Here is an 18,883-nt window from a genome sequence, read left to right as displayed (position 1 = left end):
AAGAGCATTAGCTTTTTTATTACGGCAACTATTAGATGTTGTGTGCTTGGCATCTTGACCGTCACTGGCACCTTTCAAATTTTGTAACATACGCTTCGTGTTATTTTACATTCAAATTAATAGAATACAAAATACTGATGATAATATGTGATCCCAGTGTCTTTCTTATTTCTTGTAGTATTATTTTTACAAAGTTTTGCTACGCAACCCGGCATTGTAGTTTCAATTAAGGTCGAGATACATTTTTCACATCGAAAATTTTTAGGACGATTTTGTACTTGTTGACAAGCAATAAATCAATAATAATAATATAGATTTATACAGTTCATATTGTAAATTTCGATTTAATTTATTTATAAATTGGACGTAATTCCAAAAAAACGATCCAAACCACAATCATGTCGAAATTGAGTTAAGAACACAAAACTGGTCACGTGGTTCATATTAACGGACTGACAAAAAATAGGCGCCCTACTGTCACTCTTTACATGACGTCATGACTTAGTAGCCCAACCCACATGTATGGAATACACTAATATTTATTAAATTTAAACACCTTTACCATCTTTTAATTCCTTAACATGTGATGTTTTTGGCTTGGAACGTTTTTCAGGAACTTTTTTTTTTTATGGAATAGGAGGACAAACGAGCGTACGGGTCACCTGTTGAACTACATCCAATTGTAAAATCTAAATTATACAGTCTGTTCATGACAATTAAATTATTCTATTATAAATAGCTTTTGATTCAAGCTACATAGTGGAGCTTATAACTATTGTGAACCAAATATATGGTTTTAATTAAAGAGAAACATTGAGGTTACTCAAATAGCTTTGGTTTTATAGATGTTGCTAATCAGTTCACAACCACGTAATTTAAATCTTGTTTTTTTGTTTTTGAAAAGAAAAACATGTGTGCAATTCGCACCTGGTAAAATTGAAACCTTCAAAAATTTTGGCTTCAAGATAATGAGACAAATGTAAAATATCGGATAGAGGATAATTGTAGGTTTTAGTAATGATCATAGTGATACAAAGTTTGATAATTATTTTACATTATATTCGTATATGCTTATTAATACATAGATTTATTCAGATTCAGAGCTTACATTTTCAATAAATGATACAAGAGGCTTTTGGTAACCAAAGTATGAAATTAATACTAATTTTGGTCGTTATAATATGGTCAATATATATTTGGAATTTTTGATCTTGTTGTTGATACAGTGCGACTGCTGCGTATTTTCAAAATAAATTTGGCTTCCAGCTTAGAAAAACACAATCAACGGAATCACTGTATCCGTTGCAAAATTTACATTAAACCCCTAAACTGCATAATATGAAGTCCTGGTACATGTTGCTAGGATAACACATGATTACAAGCGCTTTGAAAGACATTACTATCATCGCTACTATATTTATGTTTACCTGGTGTATATTTAGTAGAACATAAAAGTATATTCGCGTCATACATAAGACAATCTCTTCTTCAATTATGATCGCCTGGTACCAAAACACTATATAATACTTCCTATAAGATTATATTTATTTTGTAAAAAACTGAAATAAGGCGTCAACTAAGATAATGCATTGAGGAAAAACCTCTGTGGTTTTTTACAATGTATCTTATTTGTTCACATTTTGTAAAATATGTATATCAATAAATAATAAAAAAAAAACTCATTTTCTCTCACATTAAATCTTATGAATTTATGTGTTTGTCTCTTTTTACTGTCGCGCTTTTTCGTTTCATCGACTTTCAAATCGCAACAATGCTAAAGAAGTTTTTACTTCAAAAAATAAATAAAGTAATATATTTCATGGAGTATTTTTCTCATATCTGATCTGATGTGCCCTAGTAAACAACTCGAAACATTTATACGACTAGAACAAATGGTTGCCATAATCGTTGAAATTTTCAGTAAGAACTCTATGAACGGTTCGGTCAGCTGTCACTGCGTAGAGATGTCGCTTGGTTAGCTTACCCCCTTAACCTGCCCCCCAATTCTACCTTGACAACTACGTTTTTTTAATTAAAATAAGGGATGAGATGAGGAGGATATTCAGCTAATGGCAATTGATACGCCCTGCCTATTACTATACAGTGCCGCACAGGATTCTTGAAGAACTCAGAAATTCTGAGCGGCACTACAATTGCGCCCATCACCTTGAGACATAAGATGTTAAGTCTTATTTGCCCCGTAATTTCACTATTTACAGCGCCCTTCAGACCGAAATACAATAATGCTGACACATAACTGCTTCACGGCGAAATAGGCGCCGTTGTAGTACCCATAATCTAGCCGGCATCCTGTACAAAGGAGACTCCCATTGGTAATTTACATTACATTTGTTAAATATGTTTTAAAAAATCAATAGCCAATATGGTAAAAATGAGATTGCTTCTGAGATATATTTTTCGCAGAGAGCAATAAAACTCAGCCGGTTGATCATAAAACATGTTATTGCTTCTTGCTTATCATTTAAAATTTGTGGTTAAATACGAAAGGGTTTTATAGTGAGAGACATATTTTTAAATTCAATAGTAATTACTTCACAGCAGTTGCATTTTCAGATGTAAGACCCAGAAATTTCACAAGCTACGATACCTTTCAAACGAAAACAGAAACAGTACTGGCAATTTAAAGCTGGAATCCTCTAGGTACTAAGAAGCCATCCACTGCTACAAACTTACTCTATAAACAACATACTGGACTATTTTGTGAAACAAACTATTTGTTCAAAATAATTCGTTTAGGTAAACCTTAGATCAGGGATTTGTCTCCGCTGCGATCCAACTAGATACAGCAGGCGTAGTTGCTAAGTGCGGCAACTAATACTAGGGCCAAGTAGGCGTACTCGAGCCAGTCTCGAACAATGGTGACGTTGACGTGCCACATGTTCTGTTTAACTTTGCTTATAATTGAAAGTAAAATTCCGGGTTGTGTAGACACTGGGATCACTTATCATCACTAAGTAATATGTATTTTATTAACTTCAATGTAAAATAGCACGAAGCATATGTTACAAAATTCAGAACGATGCCATTGAGTGTCAATATACCACGCACATAAGCATCTTATAGTTGCCGTGATAAAAAAGCTATTGTTCTTAGGAAGTGCGGTATACTAGTTAAAGCGAAGACCAATCCCTAATCTAAGAGGTGAACCTTAACATAAAATAAACTAGATAAGAGACCGTGGCAGACTATAATTAATTAAATGAAGCACTAACGGCAGCCAATTCTTGAAAATAATATACCTATTTATTATTATGAATGGTCCATGACTTGGCGGCCCGCCAAATGATATTAATTATCTATCAGTCAAGCTACTGAATTTGATTTTGTTACAATTTCATGAGTTACATATTTTTATAATAATTGGTAATATATTAAAAATATATCATATTTTTAAAGGCGCAATTTCCTACTGAACAAAGTATTGCTCACCGAACTCTTCAAAATATTATTGAAAAGCTAATTCGACTAACTCTCATTAGGTATTGTCTAACTTTTTAAAAGAAAAATATAACTCGATTATAGAAAGTTGAAAAGTACTTTTCAATATTCAGATTCATTAAAATGTTCTCAAATACTTTGTAAAAAATGAGGTTAGTAGCTGTACATTATTGAAAAGTTTTCTTGCTGCAAGATTTAAGATTAGATAAATACAGTTTTATTTCTATACATCACATTCTGTACTGACGCATCGAAAACACTTTAGTACAGTCGCCTCGTCGCCGTCGTTTTATTTGTTGATGAAAAAAAAAATAACGGGTTGCACTCCGGGAGATGTGAAAACTTTAACATTAACGTTGTGCATTTACAAATATTTTGGAATGGTTAGCGAGAAATTTCGCACGAATTGCTAACTATAATTATCATTCTATTTTAAAAAATGACAGTTAATATTATATAAAAACTTAATCACTTCTGAACTATTACACTTATTTTACATTAAAAAGTCTACCTCTGAAGAAAATCAACTTTCATTCATAATTTCAACGACTGTCTTACAAATTTTCGATCAGACCACGTGTCCTGACGGGAGTTTAACATTTTATACCCATCCCAATGTGCTCAACGCTGCTAAAGAATTATTCACTTCAAAATTAAAAAAAGAATGCATTGAAGCTCTTGTGTAAACATAAATACCAAATTAATCTAAACACACAAGAAATTTTTGAATGCAGGAAATATTTAATCACCGGCAATATTATACATAAAATATATTCTATATTTCTTAAATTCCCAAATTTCAATAGATTTCCCTATATGTATTAGACGATACAAATCATATTGAAATTAACCTAGAACATATTACTCAAGAACAAAATAAAGTACAATACCATCGAAACACATAGATATTATAATGCATTATATGTTTTTCAATTATTGAAGTAAGAATGAAATATTATGATCTTGGAGTATTTTAATAATTTTAAGCTCATTTGCAAAAGATAGTGCTGCTATATTGATACATCGTTGAATATTAATGAATACAAATTACCTGCAATTTGTGTGAATTATGTTAATACAATGCTAGAAGCAAAATTTATTATGCATAAATTATGTTCAATGCTGCATTAAATTGTTTAATGTTTTGTTGTTTGATACTACTGTTGACAATTTGATTACTAGCATTATTTATGTACTCTTGGGTACATCAAATACTATTTCAATAATAAATTAATCTCTATGATTGGTGTTGATTTTTAAACTCTCCTACAGTAAAAATGCTTCCATAATTAGCAGTAACAAGACAGCCTAGCGAAACTTAAAGAAAAAAGCGATTCACTTTTCGATTGTCTGAAACGTGCAGTCAATGATGTATTGACAGATGATGGCTATAATCTTGTAAAAAACGGAGATTAACGAAATCCACTACGTTTTATACAACTGTTCGCTTTCAAACTTAGCTGGATTATACTTCGTGGCCATAATTGAACGTAGTGCTTAAATTCTCTTTGGCCATAATATTGTAATTACTATTTCAAACTTATGTCAAATCACTGCACGTTTCATACTTAACTAAATTTTAATTTTTACTTAGGCAGTCGCGCCTCTTATTACGTACCTAGTATTTACATCCTCTATGAATATTTAGAAAATATCCCGTTGTTAATTAACTCTTTTTTTATCTTAGGGGCAAACGTGGAAGTGTCTTCCCAAATGGGAGGCTCCTTTGCACAGAATGCCGACTAGATTATGGGTACCTCAACGGTGCCTAATTCTTCCGTGAAGCAGTAATGTGTAAGCATTACTGTGTTTCGGTCTGAAGGGCACCGTAGCTAGTGAAATTACTGGTAAAATGAGACTTAACATCTTATGTCTCAAGGTGATGAGCGCTTTTGTAGTGCTAATTTTTTGGGGTTTTTCAAGAATACTGAGCGGCACTTCACTGTAATGGGCAGGGCGTATCAATTACCATCAGCTGGACGTCCTGCTCGTCTCATCCCATATTTTCATTAAAAAAACGTAAAAAAGGACGCTCAGGGACATCAGCCTAGCAGAGTTCAAGAAATGCGTTTCCGGCTATTGAGATGGGAATATGCACTAGATTTCATTGCATTTTGATTTAAGGAACTTTAGTAATTATTTCAGTTTACGTACTTTTATAATCATCTCTTGACTGAACCATACTTGTGCAATAAAATAGATTTTATAGCAATGATTAATACTTGTACTAACGCATTTTCCGAGATATAAGGCATAAATCAATTTTTTTTAAATTTCCCTTGTAGTTTCATTTAGTTACAGTAAGTTCATTTTTTTTTCAAAAATATTTTTTTCTTAATTTTTTTGTGTGTTAATCATCGTTTTGAGCCAAAAAATTTTTTGTCGATTGACAAGTAACACGTAAGCCACATCTCAATTTAAAAAAAATAAGATGAAAATCTTTACTTTTCAGTTTTTAAGAGTATGAAACCATGAATGTTAATGAAGCCTATGCTAAACCTACATCGTTCTGTTTAATTTTTACTTTTCTAAGCATATAATATAATGACACATAAGCTTGTCTTTAATTTCAATATTTTTTCCATAAAATGTTACGAAATGCTGTTTGATCTATAAGCTGTTTATGCCGCCTAATTGGATCTTCGTATGTCACGCGACAAATTTGAATATCATATTTATCATCTAAATGTATTGTTCCTCTACAGTGCAGATTTCAGATTTTCTGCCAGGTAGAATAAAACTATGGATTGAGCTTTCTTGCGCGTTGCTTTCGGGATGATACGACATGGATACCTTCAAAAAAGGCTGCTATTAACCAGTGTATTCCTCTGGTATTGCAGAAAAATAGTGTTGGCGTTGATATAATTATGCCATGCCATACCAACTATACCAAAAAAACAAGTGCGCTTACTACCTTTCATATTTTATATTCATCATTTTAATCCAAAAAACAAATTGCTTAGTAGCTGAAGAAGTATAAATGTGAATAATTAAATATTTATTAAAAGAAACCATTCCATATCATACTGTAAGTAAAATAATGTATGAGAACTGATTATTCTAATTTATGAGGTTTTTTGTCTCATGGTAAAGAATACATCATAACGGATTCCGAACAACACAGTCTGAAATATGTCTCATGCATAATTTACATTGACTCAACCTGCGTTGCCGCGGATGTGCTCGTGCATTTATTATTATTACTCATATATAAATAGTTAGAATTAGGTTTGGAATTAGGAATATATTGTAGATCCAACTGATCTGGTCAAGACCACCAAGAATGGCTGAGGGCAGCGCAAGACCGATCATCACCTCCCCTATCTACAGCGCGTAGTATGGGAAAAAATCGCGGAACTCTGCGGCGAACGTTGGAACCGCTTGCTGGGCAACCTGCCATCACAGACTGGCCGGCTGGAAACTGCCTCGCGCGTTCAAACAGGAGTCATCCACAGTCATGCCTCCGTTGGACAGACCGGGAATGCAGCTGGCGTTCGATGACGATGAGAAGGCTGAATGCCTCACCGACAGTCCCGAGAGTCAGTGCTCTCCAAATACATCATCTGACCCGACCCACGTTGACGAAGATGAACGTCGCTCCGCTCTCATCCCTTCAGGCGATGTAATAAAACCCACGTCTTACGAAAAAGGTGAAACAAATTAATAAGGAGCTTCACTCCAAAAGGCCCCAGGGTCAGATACTATAAATAATAGGGTTCTTGAAATCCTGCCTTCCACGCTTATAACTTTATTGGCTACAATTTTTAATATTCTTTTGACAAATAGCACATTCCCCGAACAATGGAAAGATTCGATTGTTATCGGCATCCCAAATGCCAATAAATCAAAAACTAACCCGAGTAGTTATTGACCCATGAGCTTAATTAATTCAATCAGGAAATTTTAAGAAAGACTAATTCTCGCGCGTCTTAATCATTACATCGCGTTCGGGTTCAGAAACGCTCATTCGTGTCCCCAGCAGGCTCACCGACTCACCGAGTACATCCTCATACGGCGTCAATTCCACGCTACCACGCAGCCGTGTTTTTCGATGTCGCGAAGGCCTTCGGCAATGTATGGCACAACGGCTTAGTATTTACCAGTGGGGCCTTCCTTGACACAGGATGCCGGCTAGATTATGGGTACCACAACGGCGCCTTCTTCTGTTGTGAAGTAGTAATGTGTAAGCATAACTGCGTTTCGCTCTGAAGGGCGCCGTATCTAGTGGGCAAATGAGACTTAACATCTTATGTCTCAAGGTGAAGAGCGCAGTTGTAGTGCTGCTCAGAATTTTTGTATCTTTCAATAATCCTGATCGGCACTGTATTGTAATGGGCAGGGCGTTTCAATTACCAACATCTTAACGTCGTGCTCGTCTCATCGCTTATTTTCATAAAAAAATTCAAGCTGTGTCAACTGGGAGTGCCAGTTATTTATTAATCCAATTTTTGAAAGTTACAGGATTTCAATCATATTGCTTGTCAATATAGATAAAAGAGTAAAAACAAACTTGAATAAAAATGTTTTATAAAAAGTTGCTGTCAGTTTTGTTATAAATATATCAAAAAAATTTAGAGAGTGTTATATATCGCAGCTTTACTAAAGTTGGCATTTAGTAACACGAGCCGAATGGCGTGTGTGATTTATATGATAAAATCGAGTAATAATTTTTTTGCGCGAGTTGAACAAAATTTAAATCGTGAGTTATCATAACAAGAATGGATCAGAAATGGATGTAGGAAATATTAGAACCTAATACTACAAGTTTGTCAGCTATCTCTAGATCTTGGCGGGAATTACTAAATAGAAGTGAAGCTTTTCAATTTATATCTCATAATTTGTTCATTACACATCAAAATGAAAAACAGAACCCTTACATAACTTTATCGTCCTGTCTAGTAGTCTCCCAATTTCTTCTTCGTATATCAAACTGTAGTCTGTAGTCTCTTGTTAAAGAATATCCATGTATTTTGCGTTGTTACATGTAGATACGTATATCTACATTTTCTATGAGCATATTTTGTATGAAAGAGGAGGACATACGAGCGTATGGGTCGCCTGATGTAAAGTGATCACCGCCACACATCAAATCAAAATCACTTTATTCATGTAGGTCAAGAAAATGAAACTAATGAATATCAATTTAAAAAAAATTCTTTTTGAATCTACTGCTACTTCGTAAATGGTTGAGCTAATGAGAAGAAGTAGCAAGAAAGACTCAATGCCTTACACGAGTAAGTCAAAAAAGTAAATGTAAATGAATACAAAAGACAGCCTTTTGTGATACCATAGGTTTAACAGGAGCGTTTAGAATGTCTTTACGCGCTTTTTTTAAGTACGCATGTCGTATTGTCACAACGAAAAAATATATCATTATATATAATTTTTTAAATAATGATATTTAAATTTAATATAAGAATGGTGAATATATTTCATTGATCTTCAATGCCAATTCTGGTTGAAATTTAAAATGAACATCAATTCCTATCGACGATATCGACTTATGCCTTATCGACGAGAAATTTACAAAAATCTTATTTTGCAAATTGAAAAATGGAATTATTTTATAAAATTAATGTCCTCCTCGGTCCTCGATAAATCTACGAAGTTTGGAAGAAATCTGGCCGTTTGAAGTTGGTCAAAATCGCGCCAAAATGAGTCGGTTACAAACAAATATACATACATACATGTGAAGCTAATAAAAAAGCGTGTAAAAAAGATTTAACTCATACAGGCTGACAATTATCTTGTTGCACTGGAGATACTTATAGCATGCACGATAGTTATCACGAGGTGATGCGTATTTACTCCTATTAATATGACAAAACATATTATAGTTATATTAGATAATAATACTTATAGTGCACTCTATATTCGTCGTAAACAACAAGATTTGTTAACCTTCCACAAAGTACTACATTCAAACTTAAGACATTGCTATCTCAATTAAACATAAGTATTAGACAAATTGGCCGAAGATCAGAACCCATTATTCTAGACATTTGTTCAAATAACACCTCTTATAGAAATAGCCAAATTAGACATAGATGTTTTTGATTCCAGACTTACGTTATTTTTTAATAAACTACGTGAAATAATAAGTCATTCAAGCTGTGCGACCCTACAGTATTTAAATGTAATTTAATTAAGCCTTTTTTTCGACGTTCAGCTAAAGGTAATTGATACGCTCTGCCCATTACAATGCAGTGCCGCCAGGATTCTTGAATAACCCCAAAAATTCTGAGCGGCACTACAGCTGCGCTCGTCACCTTGAGACATAAGATGTTAAGTCTCATTTGCCCAGTAATTTCACTAGCTTCAGACCGAAACGGAGTAATGCTTACACATTACTACTTCACGGAAAAAACAGGCGCCGTTGTGGTACCATAATCTAGCCGGCATATTGTGCAAAGGAGCCTCCCACTGAGCCTTTAGGTTAGCAATTATTGTAATCTGTTTGGATTTGCTAAATAAATCTATATATATATATAAAAGTGAATGTATGTTTGTATGTTCCATAATAACTCCTAAACTATTCAACCGATCTCAATGAAATCTTTTGTAGTAGATTCGTTGAAGCTCAAGGAAGGTTTAAATATATAATTTATATGGCAAAACATCGTTTGCCAGGTCAGCTAGTAAATAAATAAATTTTGAAGTTCAGTTTTGGCATCGCAGAGTGGGTACCTGGACACGTCTCGTCCGTTCAAAACTTTTAAATTAATTAATAAAATACAAAATACTTACTGATGATATCTGATCCCGGTGTCTTTCTTATTTCTTGTAGAATTATTTTTACCACTTACCACGCAACCCGGCATTTTAGTTTTAATTATTAGCAAAATTTAACAGAAGATGTGGCACGTCAACATCATACATTGTCCGAGACTGGCTCCAGTACGCCCACTTGGGTGTTGTATTAGTTGCAGTACTTTGCGACTACGCCTGCGGTATCTAGTTGGAGCGCAGCGGAGACCCATCCTTAATCTAAGGAAGTATATAATATAATTACGTTATATTTATTACCTCAGGTAAAATTATTAGTGTATATATTATCCAATGATCAACAGATATTTTGCTTATACAAGTCTCACGTACAAGCAATGCTTTCATCGTCTAAAACTGTGGTGATAATTTATATATCGAAATCAAGAACAAGTTATATTATTATGGGGCATACAGCCAATATTGATTTCATCTTCGTGCTTCAGAAGAGGGCTACTTGTGCTGTTTGTAATCTAGGTCATACAAAAATATTAAGACAAAATAAAATAAAAAAATAAACATTATCTGTTGCCTCGTAATAATATTATATCCTTAAACTATATTCGGGGGTTTGGGTGTCACACAATAATTAAGGTTCACGATATTGATAGACCTCACTAATTCCAAAAAGAGGCTTAATCGTTTCTATCGTAAGTTCACAAGGTTATATTCCAAATAAACGCGTCACCTCAATCACGTTGTCTTGTCCTCCGTACGATCAAAGTTTGAAACTTCGTGTTTTACGAATATTGAAAACAGCTCCTCAGAGATGCTTTGTACGTGGTTTCCATTATAGGAGATTTCAGGCAACGAATCTGAGAAGAGACTGTCTGGGAATAGAAAATTTTATTGTAGTTTAGTAGCGAGGTGATATCGTACTCAAATAAAAATTCAACATACACTTAAAAAATGTAAACAATAATTAAAACAAGATTTTATTAGTTTAATGATATTACTGTTTTTTTTTATCTTTTCATGTGTATTATTCACTAAAATAATCTCATATTTATATTATAAAATTAATGTTGAAAATAATAAAAAAAAATATGAAAATAAAGAACAAAAATGATATGATTATGATATAAATATTTATTAATTATATCTACAAAATATTCGGAAAATTTGTACTTGATATTTAACGGAAATCTTAGAAATATATTTTGTAAAAAGTGTTTGCGTAAAAGATGTCCTGCAGTTTAATTAATTATAGGAGCGAGACACGCTCTCGTCAACTGAAAGTTAGTTCCGGAGCAGTTTCAATACTTTATCGTAAGAACTTGTCGAGTAACTTTTACATATACGAGCTCGTATCTAATGACATGATCGTTAAATATGTAAAAAAATTTTTAAAAAGATTATCCCAAATTGAACATACGTCACATGACTTTTCTGGCCATGATTAGTCACAACTTTGCGAAATGATGAAGGGGTAGACTATATCTAACATATCCAACAATGAATTACTTTACTATTAGAAATTGTACGCAGTAAAAGAAATATTTGTACAGTTCAAAGCAAATTTTGCCCCGAATAAATAACGTGCTCCATAAAAACATAACAGTAAGACATGCCCGGAGACATTCAATTTGTCACCGCTTCCTGATGTTTTTATATTATTTGTGTACTCTTGCTTACATTTGCTTATATTAACAATGATTATCTTGGAGATAGGGATGATAACATTATTTTGATATTCATATTTTTAAGGCACAAAATTATGTGCTTTTAAAAAACACGGTTTTATTTGTTACTTTGTTTGAGGCTCAATAACGCCTAAACCACTTATTGTATCGACATGAAACTACCACCATTCGATGTGAAATTTATCCTAGATAGTTTATGGCTACTTATTTTTCGAATTCGATTGTTTCTTCGTTTTAAAATTCGCCCAGCGAAGCGGGCAAGAACGGCTAGTATAAGTATAAATTTAAATTATGAAAAGTTTAAAAATTTATTATCTGTCTATCTAACTTAATAGTATAGAAAGAAATCTTTAACTATGTCTGTTTTTTTGTGTATTAGTTGGGTTTATCTACAATTAAATCAAAGAGAAATAAATACATTGAATAATTTAAGGAATTTTGTAAGATAAGTCAACAGGATGGTATTATAGAGATTTAGTTCAATTTGACATGTGTTTAGTGGACTCTAAAAGCAATAACATAGGGAGTAATCAAAATCACGGGAATTCATAGAAAATCATTGTAATAACAAGACTTTTTCTAGTTTCTTTACATTCTTACAGTTATTATAATATCTTTAAGAAGGAAAGTGTCGTCATCGAGTTAACTTCTCACCCCCTGTGTGAGGGCGGAGGGCTGGTTTCAGTGCTAAGTCTTATACCCTGGAACTTCTTCTCCCATGAGATTGGGAAAGTCATTGGATATCTTTGGATTCGTCACTGCTTGCTTGGGTCACGATATTTTTTTTTTGTTTCTTTGAATAATTTCTACCCGTTGTGCCCTTGCTTGCATTAGTTTTGTCAGTCAATTCATTCATTTATCTTTGTTTCCGGGGTCTTGTAGGATTTTAGTCCTCCTCTTCAGTAGTCTAGTCCCTGGACAAGAAGTTCTTTGTTATATACTCGATCAAAGTCACAGTTCTATCCAGACCGCCGCCCTTCTGTATATAGTCACGACTATAAATATACTTGAATACTATGCTTATTATAAAAATATCGGAATCCACTTCTCGTAACAATCAGTCATTAGGGAAGTGCTTAGAATAGAAGTGTTCCCAAAAAACGGATCAAAGGCATTCTTCATATCTTTGTTTATGCATGAAAAGGAAAGATTCGCTATAAAATTTAGTCTTAGTTGACATTAGGAATATCAAAACAAGTTAAATGTTGTGACACCAATTTATTTCATTCCTAATATTTAAATTTAATGATGTTAAAATCAAACGACAGACATGAAAATCTCCGCGGGCCAATTACCTAAACAGGAGACCATCGCATGTAAGTCAGCTAATTAGAGCCCAAACATAAGTTAGTTGTTAGTGCTTCGGTTCCTAATTTGTCAGTGTTTAAGCACATACTAGCCCCACAATTGAATTGAATTAATCCTACTGTTCTGATAAATATCTAGTTATATATCCTATCCTATAGTGCAACTGAGCCTTAAGCTCTTACGCTGCGGTAGAGGCTAACGCAGCACTTCTCTTATCAGTCGGCCCTTCCGAGCGACTTGTTATTATAACAGTAGCTGGTAAGATAGTTTTAAGTTACATTATGCATTTATATTTTAGTTATTAAGATGAGTCTTGTATCAAACTCTGTAAGCTCGGGTCGTAAATAATAAACTCTTATTTCGATTCTAAAACATTAATTTTAATTTCTATTTTTAAAAACCCAATCGCTCGCTCCCGAAATCTAACTGGCGCAGCCGGTAGGATTGCTGGTTGTTGCCTTCGCGAAAGTTACGCGTGTGAAAAGTGGAAAGCTCGTGTAGAATAGTGTTTCGCGAGTGGTGACTATACATAGAGTTGTTGTTACTTAACATCAGTACGGCGCTCTATCAAGGCAATCCTCGAACCAAATAAATTAGTTTAGATATCGCGTAAAATAACGCAAGTGAGCAGAGATAGTGCTAGTTCATAAGGCGGTTGGACAGTGAGTACCCTTCTACTTCCTTCCCCATTTCCCCTACACATTTTTGTTAATAGAATTTTAACTCGTGTGTGTTCTTGTTTAATATTTAAGATTAAAGTGAATAGCATCTTTACTTTATTAAGTTAGTAACGTTCTACATTTTCTTATAAGTTTTTCATATGATTAGTATTTAACCTTGGAATTTTATATTATTTTTAGATTGAAATTTTAATTAATTAATTACATTATTAATAATTGACTTCAACGTGCTTTTATATTCTATTTTAATATTAAAAAAAAATGAGTCAAGGTCGTACTACGGCGGAGGCGGCAGCAGCTGTGCCTGTTTGCTGCCCCTCGCTAATGTCTCAGGCGGAGACAGCAATACCCCGGGACGTGCTAAATTTAATTCCTGATTATAGCGGTGAAACTAATTTACTAAGCTTATTCTTATGAAAGTGCAAATATGTTATCGAACGATATCAAGGAACCGTAGAGCGGAAAGAATTTTTAATGCAAATAATTACGAGTGAATTAAAAGGAAAAGCGGCAGCCCTTATAAGTGAAAGAGGCGACTTTGATACTTATAACGAATTAAAATCCTTGTTGATTCAACATTTCGGAGATCCCAGGAGTGATGAGTGCGTGGCGATAGAATTGGAAACCTTAAAAATTCAACAAAATGAGTCATATTTAGAATTTTGCAGTCGCATACAGGATATTCGTGCGATATTAATGTTGAAAGTTAATCAGAATAGTTCCACGACATTAAGAGAAGCTAAACATGTTATTTATAATAATACTTCAATAAATGTTTTCATGTACAATTTACCAGAACATATGGTACGGCTTGTTCGAATTAAAAGCCCAGATTCATTGGAGGAGGCGCTAAAATATGTCCTTGAAGAGGTTAATTTTCAGGAACAATATAATTTACGCAGTAAGATGTTGCAACACCGTTCGAAAAGTACGTTATTGCCATCATGCGATAAAGACTTTGCTTTTAATTCATCGAATCCGAAACCTATTTTAACACAGCCTCCATTGCAATATAATAATAATTTCAGGCCTCTCGCAAATCAACTTCGATTTAAATTCGGCATACCTAATCAAAATTTTGTGCGCCCAAATATTATTCCAAATCAGCAGAATGGTTTCCGACCTCAGTTGAATCAATTTGGATACAGGCCACCGGTTTAATTCGGGTATCCCCCAACAACCTCAACAATTTGGTTTTAGACCCCAGGTAGGACAGTTTGGTTACAGACACCCTCAACAACCTCAACAATTTGGCTTTAGACCACAGGTAGGACAGTTTGGTTACAGACACCCTCAACGTTCAGGATACCAGCCACAAAAGGCTGTTTTGAACGATCGCGACGTGACCATGAGAACTGCCCCAGCACTGGCAAAGCCACAACAAGGATTCCCTGTAAACGAGCTTTATTTAGGTGATGAGCAAGAATATTATAATCCATACAATGCTTACAATGATAAAAGGTTTTATAATATGACGACCGACTATGACTACGATTTCGATTATACGAACATGTATTCTAGCGATGGTTGTGCAGATCAGTGCCCCGACGCAGAATACAGCGAAAAGGTAGATGTTCCACAATCTACTGAAAATAAAGAGGATTCAAACGATGGACAAAATTTTCAAATAAATTCGATCCAAGTATACCAGAGATGATAGAGCTTAATTATGACGCTAACTTAAGACATCCTTATATATATGTCCCTGATATAAATGGTAAATTTATGCTAGATACAAGAAGCACAAGGTCTTTCATGAGCCCCGAAAAAGCGGAAGCATATTTCGCTGATGCAAAACAATATGAACCATTTACAGTCACAAGTACACATGCTTCTAGTGTTCACCATGACGTGGCTAATATTCCTCTTTTTTCAATTTTTAACGATATTGGCTATCATAAATTTTATATATATAACGTTGACCATAGGTATGACGGACTGATTGGAATGGACCTTTTGTCTCGACTTAGCGCTGACATATGTTTGAAGGATAAGACACTAAAAACTAATAGAGCAAACATTCCCATAGTTTACAATACTGACCATGAACTTCTATTAGACCCACGTATGGAACATCGAGTGAGACTTCCTGTAAATCAGAAAGATGGCCTTGCAATTTTAGATTACAAGCAGTTTCGAGATGGGGTCCGAATGCCAACTGCAATAGTTAAATGCGAAAACTATTTTGCACCCACTGTCATACAGAACACAACTGACCTTCATGAATGAAATTGACCATTACAGCGCCTTTTAAGGTTACTGAATTCTATAACGACGAGTGTTTCGTAAATACTACAACTAACTTGACAGACGTTGAGATTGACTCACTATTGACAGATAACTTATCAAAATTACGACTAGAACATGTAAACCACGAGGAACGCGACACCTTACAAAAATTGTGTATAGAATACAAAGACATATTTTATTGTGAAGAGTTACCCTTGACCTTTACAAATCAGGTAAAACATCATATTAGAACCACAAACGAAGACCCAATTTATATTAAGCCATAACCACCAGCACAAGCTGAGGAAATCAAGCGTCAGGTCGAAAAGCTTCTCAAGGACAACGTTATTCAGGAATTGTATTCGCCATGGAGTGCCCCTGTTCATTTGGTTCCCAAAAAGGCAGATGCTTCCGGTAAGGTGAAATATAGAATGGTAATAGACTATCGCCGACTAATTGACGTAACGATTGACGAAAAGTACCCACTTCCTAACATATGAGATTTGTTTGACAAACTCGGGAAAAGCAATTACTTTACAACGTTAGATTTAGCTTCCGGTTTCCACCAAATTGAAATTTTTGACACTGAGAAAACAGCATTATCTACCCAAAATGGTCATTACGAATTTCTCCGAATGCCTTTTGGTCTAAAACAGCACCAGCGACCTTCCAACGCACGATGGATAACGTGTTGAGAGGGTTGCAAGGTATACACTGCCTAGTATACCTAGACGATATACTTATATATTCAAACGGATTAGTAGAGCATATTCAAAAGTTACGTACCGTGTTCGACAGACTTCGTCAAACGAATTTAAAAGTTCAATTGGACAAGTCTGAATTTTTACGTAGGGAAGTGCAGTACTTAGGACATACATTGACCAAAGACGGACTTTGACCTAACAACGACAAAATACAAGCAGTTCTGAAGTACCCCATGCCACAAACACAGACAGAAATAAAACGATTCCTGGGTTTTGTTGGATACTATAGACGATTTATCAAGGATTTTTCCAAAATTACACAACCATTCACAGCGTGTCTAAAAAAAGGTAAGAAAGTAGTTATAGATCAAAAGTATACGGAAGCTTTCGAAAAATTAAGAGAACTTCTTATTAATGCCCCAATCTTACAAAACCCTGACATGACTAAATCATTCGTACTAACGACCATCCGAAGTTGCAATTGGCGCTGTATTATCACAAGGCCCCATAGGTGGTGACAAGCCGATAGCCTATGCCAGCAGGACTTTGATAGATACCGAAAGAAGATATAGTTCCATTGAACGCGAGCTGTTAGCAATCATATGGGCCACAAAACACTTTCGACCGTATTTATATGCACATAAATTCGACATTTACACTGACCACAGACCGTTAGTTTGGCTATACCAACTTAAAGAACCTAATAGTAAGTTAACGCGTTGGCGCTTGCGCTTGAAAGAATATGACTTCTGTGTAATATATAAAAATGGCAAACAAAACGTAAACGCAGACGCGTTATCTTGCATTAAACTCAACGCTACGACGATACCTCAATGATTGTAAACGTAGACGAGAAAGAAAAACGACTCCAAAGCTATTTGGAAGACGTGACTAAACAAATTACCGACATTTCAAAAAGAAGAAATACTGACAACTCTAAGACCATTTCAATATCTGACAGAACAGCAACAGCTAGTCCTGCAACGATTTCAGACATAGATATGGTTGAACAACCATCAACTTATCCCATACCATCTGAATCTACTTCCACTCAAACAATTCATTCGGCTAAGGATCTTGAGTCTCACGGAACCCCCATCCTAAACGAAGCTATAGATACAAAACCAAACCAGATACTTGTATTTAGCTGGTTTCGTAATGAAACCCAAGAAGAAGATATATCTAGGGACAAACAAAAAGTGTTAGAGGTATTTCTACCCCTACACAACCTTGAACTTATTAAATCATTTTTAAAGAATTATATAAAGCCGAAAACGAAATATTTTATTTATTTTGAGAATCCTGAACATAGAAAAGATTTCAGCAATATCATCGTTTCATTATTTAAAAAGGGTATGGTTTACTTTTACGAATGTACTGAGCGCGTGGTTTATATTGAGGATGAACAGGAACAAAGAGCTATTGTGATTAAATTACACGAGGGCAAAACTTGCCACCGTGGTATTACAGAAACTATCAATCGAATACGACGTACTTATTATTGGCAAAATATGAATGAAACCGTTTCCGCCATAATTAATTCTTGCGAACACTGTAAAATTTCTAAATATGATAGAAAACCCGCTCTTCAATTAACACAAACGCAAAATGCACCTTTTCAAGAAATCTTCATTGGTCTGTTTAGCATAGAATCAAAATATTACTTAACTATAATTGACGCCTTCAGCAAACTGGGACAAGCTATAGAAATTCCATCAAGGCCAACACCAGAAGTAGTTAGAGCACTTATCAAATACTTTTCTTTTTACGGTATTGCCCAGAAAATTAGTTCGGATCCTGGAACCGATTTCAATAACGAATTATTCAGAGAACTGGCAGAATTATATAAAATTAAGCTTCACATAGGTACACCCAACAACCCGAACTCTTTGGGTTTGATATAATGGTTTCATTCCACAATAATAGAAATTTACCGATTGGCTAAATATGAAAGAAAATACACAGACGCAGCATCTGTAATGACGTATTCCATTATGGCTTACAATAATACAATACACAGCGCCACAGACTTATCACCATTCGAAGTTGTATTTGGTCACACTGAATTAAACTCCACATTCGACTATGACTTTGA

This window comes from Leptidea sinapis, chromosome 5, assembly GCF_905404315.1.
Source record: "Leptidea sinapis chromosome 5, ilLepSina1.1, whole genome shotgun sequence".
In the NCBI taxonomy this organism is placed as follows: Eukaryota; Metazoa; Arthropoda; class Insecta; order Lepidoptera; family Pieridae; genus Leptidea; species Leptidea sinapis.
This window is presented reverse-complemented; position numbering follows the sequence as displayed.